General features: G+C 46.6%; 1 protein-coding gene and 1 pseudogene across 1 annotated transcript in view; one reads left to right on the plus strand and one right to left on the minus strand.

Annotated features, from left to right (window-relative positions):
- Positions 1 to 11220, minus strand: part of ITPKB (inositol-trisphosphate 3-kinase B) — a 226506-nt gene that overhangs the window by 142029 nt on the left and 73257 nt on the right. The gene's annotated exons all lie outside the window — the stretch shown is intronic.
- On the plus strand, positions 6444 to 6754 carry LOC116457435 (small ribosomal subunit protein eS27-like; annotated as a pseudogene).

Here is an 11220-nt window from a genome sequence, read left to right on the forward strand (position 1 = left end):
TATGTGAAGAAGGCAGGGCTGTGATGCCGGGTACTGGGAAGTGACAGATGTCCCCCTCACCCTCCATTGTTTTCTCCTTCCCCGAAGAATCAGTACGTCCCTCACCTGCATGCCCATGGCTTTGGATTCTTCCTGTGTTGCATTTCTTCTCGTAGCACACTCTTGTAGGCACATCCATCTTGCCTCTGTGAGTTCCTCCAGGAGCTGGTCTTGCTCCTGTGGCACTCCAGCACCTAGCATGTGCCTGGCATGCAGTAGGTACTCCATAGTGAACATTTATTGGAATTTATTACGTGTCAGGCACTATTCAAAGTTGTATATGAACTAGTCTACTCTTCACAGTAATACGATGAGGTAGATATTATTGTCCTTCATTAAATATTTATTGACTAAGTTAATGAAAGTAAGCCATGATTTAAAGAAGCTACCCAGTGAACCCCATGATAGAATTCAAGGGCTGTCTACCATAGTTGAAAGGACTTCTCTCTGTCAAAGGGAACTATTGTCTTGTGACTACTTCCCTGAAGGTGCATGTCTGACCACATAACAAGGGTGGGATGACCTCCACCAAAGAGGCTGGGCTAATGTTAATGACACAGGCCGGAGGCAGAGGGCACCAGCCACCAGGCACTCCCTGCCACCCGCATAGCAGGGACATCATAAAATGTCTGGGTTTCCCCGGAGGCCAGCAAACAAAGGAACAACTGCCTTTTGGAGTGAGTAATCTTGATACTGGACATAGTCCAAGGCACACAGGAGGAATCCCTCTGGCAGATAAACCGTAGAGTTGCACAGCAAGAGGGACCTTACAAATGATCTAAGACTGTGCTTTTGTTTTCAAGATGAGGAAACAGAGGCCTGTAAAGGTGAAAGGAATTGTCCAAGGTCCCGTGGTTAGTACAGAAACTAGAAACTGGAAGTAGAACCCAGATCGCTTTCTGAGTCGCCTGAGACTTTGCATATGCTGAATGATTATAAATGATTATAAATAAGTCTTTGTTTGTTTGTTTTTTTGAGACGGAGTCTCCTGCAGCGGCACTCTGCAACCTATCTTGGCTCACTGCAACCTCCACCTCCCAGGCTCAAGAGATTCTCCTGCCTCAGCTTCCCGAGTAGCTGGGATTACAGGCATGTGCCACCATGCCCAGCTAATTTTTGTATTTTTAGTAGAGATGGGGTTTCACCTTGTTGGCCAGGCTGCCCTCGAACTCCTGGCCTCAAGTGATCTGCCAGCTTCAGCCTCCCCACAGTGCTGGGATTACAGCCATGAGCCACTGCACCGGCCATAAATAAATCTTAAATCTGATTGAAGGACCCAACTTCTATACTTGGAGGTGATGTCATTAACCTGAGCAGGTGGGCTCCACGTTTTATCTTTAGCTTCCTATAAACATGCTCTAGAGAAGCTTTGGTTTGGGGGTAATCAGAGGTGGAAGCCTCAGGACAGACCCAGCTTCTGTTGCCTGGAACCCTCTATGCTCAGGATGGGCCCTGGTGCCCGGGACCTGGATGCAGACCCATTGCAGAGGTCTGCTGCATTTCCTCCAGAGTAGGACAGCAAAATGAGTTGATTTCATGTTCTGTTCATCAGAACAAGTGGCCTTCTGAGCCCATCAGCTTCTCGAGGATTCTCTCCCTGTAGTGGTTGTCACAGCCACTGTGCATTTTCTGAATCTCTCCACTTCCAGCCACCAGTCTGCTAGGGTGGCCTTTTCCAACCCCATGACAATGTTTAGCACTATTATTGGAGAATTTCTAACTGATTTGATGCTGTTGCCATCTGTTTTTCTGCAATTTGGGGCTAGACCTAATCAGAATATCAGAATAACTGCTAAGCTGGGCTGCTGATTTTCTGGGATATAGACCCCAGAATACTGCCTATACCCTCAATCTTCACAGAGGCAGGTCCACCAAGATGTGGTCACAGAGGCAGGTCCACCAAGATGTGGATGGGTCCCAGTGCAAGAGCATGAATGGAACTCCACATACCATGTGTCTAAATGTGAAGAGGTAATACATCAAGCCAATAAACTGTTAAGTAGCCAGGTGCAGTGGCTCACACCTATAATCCCAGCACTTCAGGAGGCCAAGGCGGGCGGATGACTTGAGGTCAGGAGTTCGAGACCAGCCCGGCCAACATGATGAAACCCCATCTCTACTAAAAATACAAAAAATTAGCCGGGCGTGGTGGCAGGCGCCTTTAATCCCAGCTACTTGGAAGGCTGAGGCTGGAGAATCACTTGAACTCAAGAGGAGAAGGTTGCAATGAGCTGAGATCACACCACTGCACTCCAACCGGGGCAACAGAGCGAGACTCCATCTTAAAACAACAACAACAACGACAACAAAAAGTTAAATAAAACATGTTTTATCCTCTACCTTGATACAGTTATCTTTGTAACAACAAAAATTTTAAATATGTATAAAGCTCTGACTTTTATATGACTGCATGTCAACAAACTATTAAAGACATCTGAATTTCATTATTTTATTTATTTTTATTATTTTTTTTTTGAGACAGAGTCTCACTGTGTCACCCAGGCTGGAGTGCAATGGCATGATCTCAGCTCACTGCAACCTCCGCCTCCCAGGCTCAAGCGAATCTCCTCCCTCAGTCTCCCATGCCCAGATAATTTTTGTATTTTTAGGGGTTTCACTATGTTGGCCAGGCTGGTTTCGAACCCCTGGGCTCAAGCAATCCACTGAGCTTGGCCTCCCAAAGTGCTGGGATTATAGGCGTGAGCCTCATGCCTGGCTTCGATTTTATGATTATAGGACATGTCTGGTCTGCTGATGGGCTGGCAAGATCTAGCTGAGTAACAAAATAAAGACGTACATAATTCATATGTTATCGCAGCCTTTGTTCCATAAAACTAATTTTCTTGCCTTGATTTTAGCAACATTATTAATTATATTATTGTAATAAAGTATTCACTTAATTTTCTTTTCCTTTACAGCAATGACATAAACAATTAAATAATGAAAGCATAATCTGTCATGAGATTAGAGATTTTTTAAAAAGGCAAATATAGCCGGGAGTGGTGGCTCATGCCTCTAATCCCAGCACTTTGGGAGGCCGAGGCTGGCGAATCATCTGAGGTCACGGACCAACACGGAGAAACCCCATCTCTACTAAAAATACAAAATTAGCCGGGCGTGGTGGCATATACCTGTAATCCCACCTACTCAGGAGTCTGAGGCAGGAGAATCACTTGAACCCAGGAGGCGGAGGTTGCGGTGAGCTGAGATTGCACCACTGCACTTCAGCCTGGGTGACAGAGTGAGACCCTGTCTCAAAAAGGAGAAAAAAAAAGTTATTACAGTCCCCTTTTCATAAGAGAAAGTGTGCTTATTGTTTTGGAGGAAGGACGACAGATAGTTCTATTTGTTCACCCAATCATTATATTAAAAAACCCACAGTATTTTAAAAATTATTATATAAAATGTACTTTGTTTGGCATGCAATCTTTTGCATGGCCTCTTTGCTCCAGATTTTAAATCAGGATTGTTAGGCAATCGCCAATTTTTTTTCCAGGAGTTGTTACTCTGCCAGTCTATAACATTTCCCTCATTCTTCCAACTTCTTTTCCCTTGTTTTTTTCTTCCTTTAGGGGTTAGTGTCCAAGACTGCCATTGCCAGCTATGTGACCTTGGGAAAGTCCCTCAGTGCCTCCATTTCCCTGTTGACAGACAGGGCATGACTGTGCCGAGCACATGGAATTGTTGTGATAGCAAATGAAATCATCTCTGCAATGTATGGGCGGCTGAGCTGAGTGCTGGGCAAGTGCTCACTGCACGTTCCTGGTCATTGTTGTTGTTATTGTGGCAGGAGGATTTCATTGAGTTTGGAGCCCTTCCCAGGGTAACAAAGCAAGGAGTCATTTAAGATTAATGTTGCTCTTTTATGATCTAGATAGGCCCTTGGGCAGAGCAAGAAGAAACCAAAGCTGCTTCTCACCGGCCATGTGGGCTCACTGGCTAGGAGAGCTGATTGGGCTCCTTTTTAAACTTGGAAAATAATTCCTCTTTAAATATGGTTTCGGACAATAAAAATGAAACGTAGGTACCTATAAAAAATGAACATGCATCTTACTCCCAAAGCTTCTCTAGATTTCATGGATGGGAACACCAACAGGGAAATCCCAATGCTGCTCTCCCCGAAGCTGGGCAGCTTCCCTTGCTCCCTTGCTGGAACTGAGGGAAGCCTCATGGTGCAGCTACAAAGATGGGGTACTGGAGACCCAGTGACTGCTCAGATCTGGGCACTGATCTGATATGTGTTGGGGGCAGGGTGGGGAGCCAGGTAGATTCCATTCAGGGATGGGGCAGTGAGGATGAAGATTTAGTGGGTGAAATGGGTTGAAGGGGGCTGTAGGGAAAGGAGCAGGAATCGGGGACAGGAGTGAGGGCAGGGATTGATTGGAAAGGTATCTGGGAACTCATGTAATTGACAAGGAGCTGGGGAACCGGGCTCCAACAGATCCCAATTAGACATGGGCTAGACAAGAGCCCCTCTCAGAAGCCACCTGCATAGGCCACTGCTGCAATCATCACGACTGCACATTCATTCCTGCTCCCCTGTCCCTGGATGTGCTCACCTCTGTCCTACTGGATGCTGCGGCCCTGGACACATCCACCGCACCACTAGACTGTGGGTCCCACTGCAGCTGCTGCTAATTGTCTCTAACTGGCTCTGCGTCCTAGTGTCCCTCCCTCCAGATTCGAAGTCCTGAGTGACACACTTCCTCTACCCGCAGAAGGGGAGGAGTGTCTTCCCTCCCACCTGTCCTGTCTAGGAGGGGTTCTTGGCAGCTGGGTAACCAAGAATGACATGTGTTCACTCTCAGGCCCTTAAGAGCAGTTCAAATGGACCTACTCGATTAGATGAGCACAGCTCAATGAAAAATCGCCGTCAGAAGGTCGAAGGGAATCAGTAAATCTTGGTAGGGGACAGGGGCTAGAGACCTGGATGGCACATGTTGGCTGAGTCCATCTGCCTGCTCCATTTTATCAAAGATTTATGGAGCTCCTACTCCCTACCAGGCGCTGAGTTCATCTCAAGGAATGTATCACAGCTTCTGCACTCAAAAAGCTTGCATTTGGAGGGGGAGAGAAATAAACATTCACTTTCGGCCAGGCACAGTGGCTCACACCTATAATCTCATCACTTTGGGAGGCCTAGGTGGGAGAACCACTTGAGACCAGGAATTCAAGACCAGCCAAGCCAACATAGTGCCCATTTTTACAAAAATAAAAATAAAAATAAAAATTAGTTGGGTGTGGTGGTAGCACACTTACAGTCCCAGCTACTCAGGAGCCTGAGTTGGGAGGATCACTTGAACCAAGGAGGTCAAGGCTGCGGTGACCTATGATCATGCTACTGCACTCCAGCCTGGGTGACAGAGCAAGACTCTGTCCCAAGAAATAAAACTAAAAACGAAAACAGCCACTTTTCAAACTGTGAGATGCATGCAATGACAGAGGCAAGCGCAGGGAGAAGGGGCTCCTGTCACCCGCCTCATGGATGGGGGTGAGGAGCAGAGGTCCAAGCCGAGCCTGCAATGGCCCTGGGGCAAGAGAGAAGGATGTTGAGGCAAAAGGATCTGCCTGTTCTGGATTCACAGGGAAGTGATCTCCTGTACTAACTCCTGTCTGTGGGCGGTAGCTGCTTCTAACATTCTGATGAGAAGAAATTTTAGACTAAATCCCATTGCAATGGAAAATGGTGCTGCACTGAACTAATGGCATCTGTTATAGACAAGGGAGTGGGGACTGGCAGGACATACTGCATGGGCTCATCATGCCAGCCCTAGAGGCGAGGAAGGTCACCAGAGGAGACATAATTACTCAGATAGCAGGTGCTCATAGCAACAACCATATCTGAGAGCTGTAATTATCAGTCCTATCTGACCTAAAGTCCCTTCTCTCTAAAAAATAGTTTGTATCTCCTGAAATGGAATTAGTGCATAATATAACCTACATGCATCCATATTTTCCACAAAGAAAAAGAAAAAAGAAGCACTATGAGGGCCTAACTAGCTCATAGAGGTCACAGGAAGAAGGAAAGGAACATATTTGTAACAAAATGATGTGCATTTTAATATGTAAATGTTTGGGTACAGCTACTCCAGAAGACAACATAAGGGGTGAGATATTCACATCCATACTCAGAATCCCCATAGCATGACTGTGACAAGTGCAGGCCAGTATAGGGAGGTGGATCCCAAGTAGCCTTGGCCATAGTTCGTGTGATTTTCTGATGGAATGGGAATGACTCTTGGTAAAGTTTGGAATAAAGTAAAGCCCATCTTCCCTGAAAAACATTGTCTATATTTGTGAGAAAAGCACTCTGGGTGTATATGTAAAACAGCCAGGGGCTAGCCCCAGTTAATTATAGCAATCAAATGGATCAGCTGCCTTTCTGGAGGTGATGACCCACCCACAAAAACATGCCCCTTGCAAAAGATCTCCTGCATCCCTTTCCAGAAGAGGAGAAGAGGAAACAGAAGAAGTGCCTGGTGCGGAGCCCCAGTTCCCACTTCATGATGTGAAATGCCCAGAATGCTATAAAATCACATTTGTTAGCCATGCACAAACAGTAGTTTTGTGTGTTGGCTTCTCCACTGTCCTCTGCCAGCCCACAGGAGGAGAAGCAAGGCTTCCAGAAGCCCGATCCTTCAGGAGGAAGCAGCACTGGATGCACTCTGCCTCAAGACGAGTGGGAAAACATCCCCATAAACACATCTCCCATTAAAACAAAACAAAACCGGCTGCCTTGAGTCCTTCAGGCATAGCTTTGCATTAGTTTCCTGTGGTTGCTATAACAAATTACAACAAGTTTAGTGGCTTAAAACCACACAGATTTATTCCCAGACAGTTCTAGAGGTCAGAAGTCCAAATCCAGTTTCTGTGCTAAAGTCAAGGTGTTGCCACGGCTGGTCCCTCACAGAGGCTCTGAGGAGAGAGGCCCATTTCTTACCTTATTCAACTTCTAGTGGCCGCCTGCATTTCTTGGCTTGTGGCCCCTTCCTCCATCTTCAAAGTACATCACTCCAATCTCTGTTGCTGTCACCATATCACTTTCTCCTCTGACTCTGACTTCTCCTGTGTCCCTTCTTTGAGGAGTGCTGTGATTACATCAGGCCCAAGTGGATAATCCAGGACAATGTCTGCATCTCAAGATCCTTAGTCACATCTGTGCAAAGTCCCCATTGCCATGGAAAGGTACCATTCACAGATTCTGGGTGAGAACGTGGATGTCTCTGGGAGCCATGATTCTGCCCACCAGACTTTGATTCCAGTTCCTGCTGCAGTGTGCACACCAACATTGATGTTGGGTAAGACATACACAAGTCTGGCAGGACTGTGGACAGTTCTCTGCCATGGGGTATAATCTACACATTGTAGAACGTCTAACATTCCTGACTGTAGACTAAATGGCAGTAACATCCCCAGTCACCATGACAAACAAAAGAACCCCTTACATTTCCAAAATGCCCCAAGGGGCAGCACTGTCTACCTACCCCCACCCCCAAATTGAGAACCATGTTTCCAGAGGAATCAGGCAGGCTTCAGGCATGGCTTGATCAGGACCTCAGACCTATTTTATGATTTTCTGGGCTTGGCCTTCCTCTGTGTGTCAATGTCATCCTCAGCTTTCCTCACTGAGGCAAATCGGCTGCTGCTGTTTCAGAAGAAAGTCCACATGCTGCACAGGTCAAAGGAAGACAGAGCACTCTCCCCATAGTTCCAGTAAGATCCCTGAGAGCCACCCTGACTGTGTCAAATGAAGTCACATATCTGCCCTGATTGGTGGTTTACCTGATGCATGGAGTTTGTAATGGACTCTTTCTTTTCTTTTTTTTTTTTTGCCACCTTGGAGCAGGAGCTGGGAGTGAAATCAGTGTCCCTGAAGCTCATGGTGTGTGTGTGTGTGTGTGTGTGTATGATGCCAGGAGAAAAAGTTGAGCATTGTTTGTTAGGAGAGGAAAGAATGCTGGGTGGGGACCCAACAAACGTGCATAATGGAGAATGTGGCACATTCTCAGAAAAGCAAGCTCTCTGGTGCAACTGTGGTGTGAGGAACAGGAGAATCCCGGGAGACGGGCTAAAGGAGTAAGTAGATAATAAACCATTTATTTAATCAATTTAATCAGTTTCCCTTGTTCCTTAGCCAAGCTTCCCACATACTCACCCATTGACTTGGAATGCCCTGACTGGGGAAGGGAGCCTCTAGTCCTCTGAGTGACTTGGTTTCTTGCTTTGAATCAGTGATTGGGCACTTTGGTTTATATATCAGTCTCTATAAGCCAGGTTAATGTTAATTGGACCCTGAAAAAAATAGCCACCCTCATGGTGTGTGACATCAGATTCCTGAGCCTGCATGACTAAACCCAACCTGTGACCAATTTGCCAAGTTAACTGTGGCCCTGAGAGGCTTCCTGCTGGCTACCAAGCCAGCCTCTCCCTAGTGACCCCTCTCCACACTGCCATGTTCCATTAGCCGTCTACCTCCCATAGTGAGGTTTTTGTTGTTGCTCTCGCTTTTTGAGACAGGATCTTGCTCTGTCACTGAGGATGGAGAACAGTGGGGTGATCACAGCTCACTGCAACCTCAAACTCCCAGGCTCAAGCAATCCTCCCACCTCCACCTCCCAAGTAGCTAGGACTACAAGTGTGTGCCACCACACCCAGCTAATTTATTTTTATTTTTATTTTTGTCTTTCTGTGTTGCTCAGGCTGGTCTCAAACTCCTGGCCTCAAGTGATCCTCCTGACTTGGCCTTCCAAAGCACTGGGATTATAGGCGTGAGCCACCGTGTCCGGTCTCCTATCATGTTCTTAGTCTGATTTTGCAAGTGAAGAAACTGAGGTTCAAAGAGGTTAAATGATGGGGCACACAGCCAATAGGTGGGGGAACCAACAGTTGAACTCAAGTTTATCTAACCACAAATTGTCCCATCATTACCACCCTGTCTTTTTTTATATTAGTGACATCTAATGGGATAAACAGGCTCCAAAAGCCCCTTCTCATCAAAACAATAGCCAACTATATTCACACAAGCAGCTGTGCTTAATCACACAAGAACATAGATCATCACACACATATTCATCCTATGCCTTTGTGTTATTGTTTGAGTCTTTTGTCCCCTGGTCCACAGCCTCCTCATGTCCTTCTCTCCTCCATGTGCCCAATACAATAGGAGTGCTATGAATCAGCAGGGAAGTGTCCTTTGCCAAAGCCAAATAAGGGGCTGGGCCCTAAAAACAGCAATAAACCCCACGAGGCTTTATTAATTCAAACAAAGTGTAATCCGTGGTAGGGAGGATTTCTAGGGCCACAAACAAGAGCAAATATGACTTCCAAAGGAAAAGAAAGGGAAAGCTGGGCTGCCCACCTGTTTATTGGGAACAGTTGTTCCTCTAGCCCAAACCACATCTCCTTAATAGGGAAGAGGAGTGCAGCCCTATCAGGGAGTTTTTATTCTTAGGGCAGGAAAAGAGCAAAAGATGTTTCTTCAGCCTGCAATATGTCAGCATCAAATTTCTCATTTCCCTCTCCTCTGCTTTCCCTCCACCCCACCCCCAAGCCCTGGTGTTTGTGGCCTTTTGCTTGCATGAGAATTTATTTCCCATCTGACACTGTTGAAATAATCCATAGCACCTTCTTAGGGATGAGATGAACCGGAAGGTGTGGAAAACGCAATCAAAATTTCCACTGTGTCTCAGCAGCTAAGCTTCTGGAAAATCAAAGGAAGTAATCTGGACCTTGCCTTGCGGGCCCACAAGGTCTGAGAGGGGCTCTGATATCCGGGGTGAGTCCTTAGCATCGCGGGAGCCCTAATCACAATAGAGAGGTGAAGCTGTCTTGCTGCTGGCCTTGGGGAAGGAAGCCTCCGTGGGCCACGGCCCTGCCAGGGAGAGAGAGATTAAAAAAATGGTTTTCCGCCAGGCGCGATGGCTCACACCTGTAATCCCAGCACTTTGGGAGGCCGAGGCGGGTGGATCACGAGGTCAGGAGATGGAGACCATCCTGGCTAACAAGGTGAAACCCCGTCTCTACTAAAAATACAAAAATTAGCCTGGCGTGGTGGCGGGCGCCTGTAGTCCCAGCTACTCGGGAGGCTGAGGCAGGAGAATGGTGTGAACCCAGGAGGCGGAGCTTGCAGTGAGCCGAGATGGCGCCACTGTACTCCAGCCTGGGCGACAGAGCAAGACTCCGTCTCAAAAAAAAAAAAAAAAAAAAAAAGGTTTTCCGTTTTGAGAGGCTCCAAATTATGAAGATAGCCATGGATGGGTTTCATTTGCCACTTGACAGTTTTTTCTTCCCGAAAAGCTTCCTGGTGTCATTTTAAGTAACCAGGAAAGAGCTCTTGTTGCAAGTGGCTGTGACATTGATGAATGCCATTTAAGGCCGGCTTGCTCCTGCGCAGTCAGGGCTTGGGCTTGGTTCAAGGTTCTTGATGGGTACCTAGGCAAAAGTTGGGCCAGCCTCCTCCCCAAACCCATTTGTTACTAGGGACCCCCCCCAAAGGCATATAGTGGATGCGTAGTGGTGGTGGTGTGTGTCTGTGTCTGTGTGTGTCTGTGTCTGTGTGTCTGTGTGTGTGTGTGTCTGTCTGTGTGTGTTTCTGTCTGTGTGTGTGTGTTAGGGGCTATTGGTATACTCCCTGAAGTCAAGTTGAAAGGTCAATCCCTGTGTTATTAGAAACTTTTCTAAAAACTCTACACATTTATTGCCCACTATGTGAAGCTGAGCATCTTGTCTTAAATTTATTAATACATTTTTTTTTCAAATGTCAGAGGAGACAACCCTATAGGGATTGAGCGTTCATTGTACACAGGCCATCTGTGTTTGATTTCATCAGTCTCAATGGTTTTCCCTCTGTCTTTCACCTTTCCAGACTGAGGGGTCCTTCTTCCCAAGCAAAAGTCTGTGCTCATCTTTACCCTTCAAAGTTGACTCCCTTCCATGTGGGGGTGGACAGGCCAGGGAAAAAAATGCCAGCTAAATAGAGAGTCCCGTCTATCTGGGCATGGACATGAGCCTTCTATGCTACTTTCTAAAAATAAACTGCAAGCATACACGTGGTGAGGGAAATGCAATTCTCCCTTTCTTCCAGGGCACACAGGTAAACTACATTGTCCTGCCTTCATTGCAGTATAGTAGTATGGTTATGTGACAAAGTTCTTGCCAATAGAATATGAGCAGAAATTATAT

This window comes from Hylobates moloch, unplaced genomic scaffold, assembly GCF_009828535.3.
Source record: "Hylobates moloch isolate HMO894 unplaced genomic scaffold, HMol_V3 SCAFFOLD_18, whole genome shotgun sequence".
In the NCBI taxonomy this organism is placed as follows: Eukaryota; Metazoa; Chordata; class Mammalia; order Primates; family Hylobatidae; genus Hylobates; species Hylobates moloch.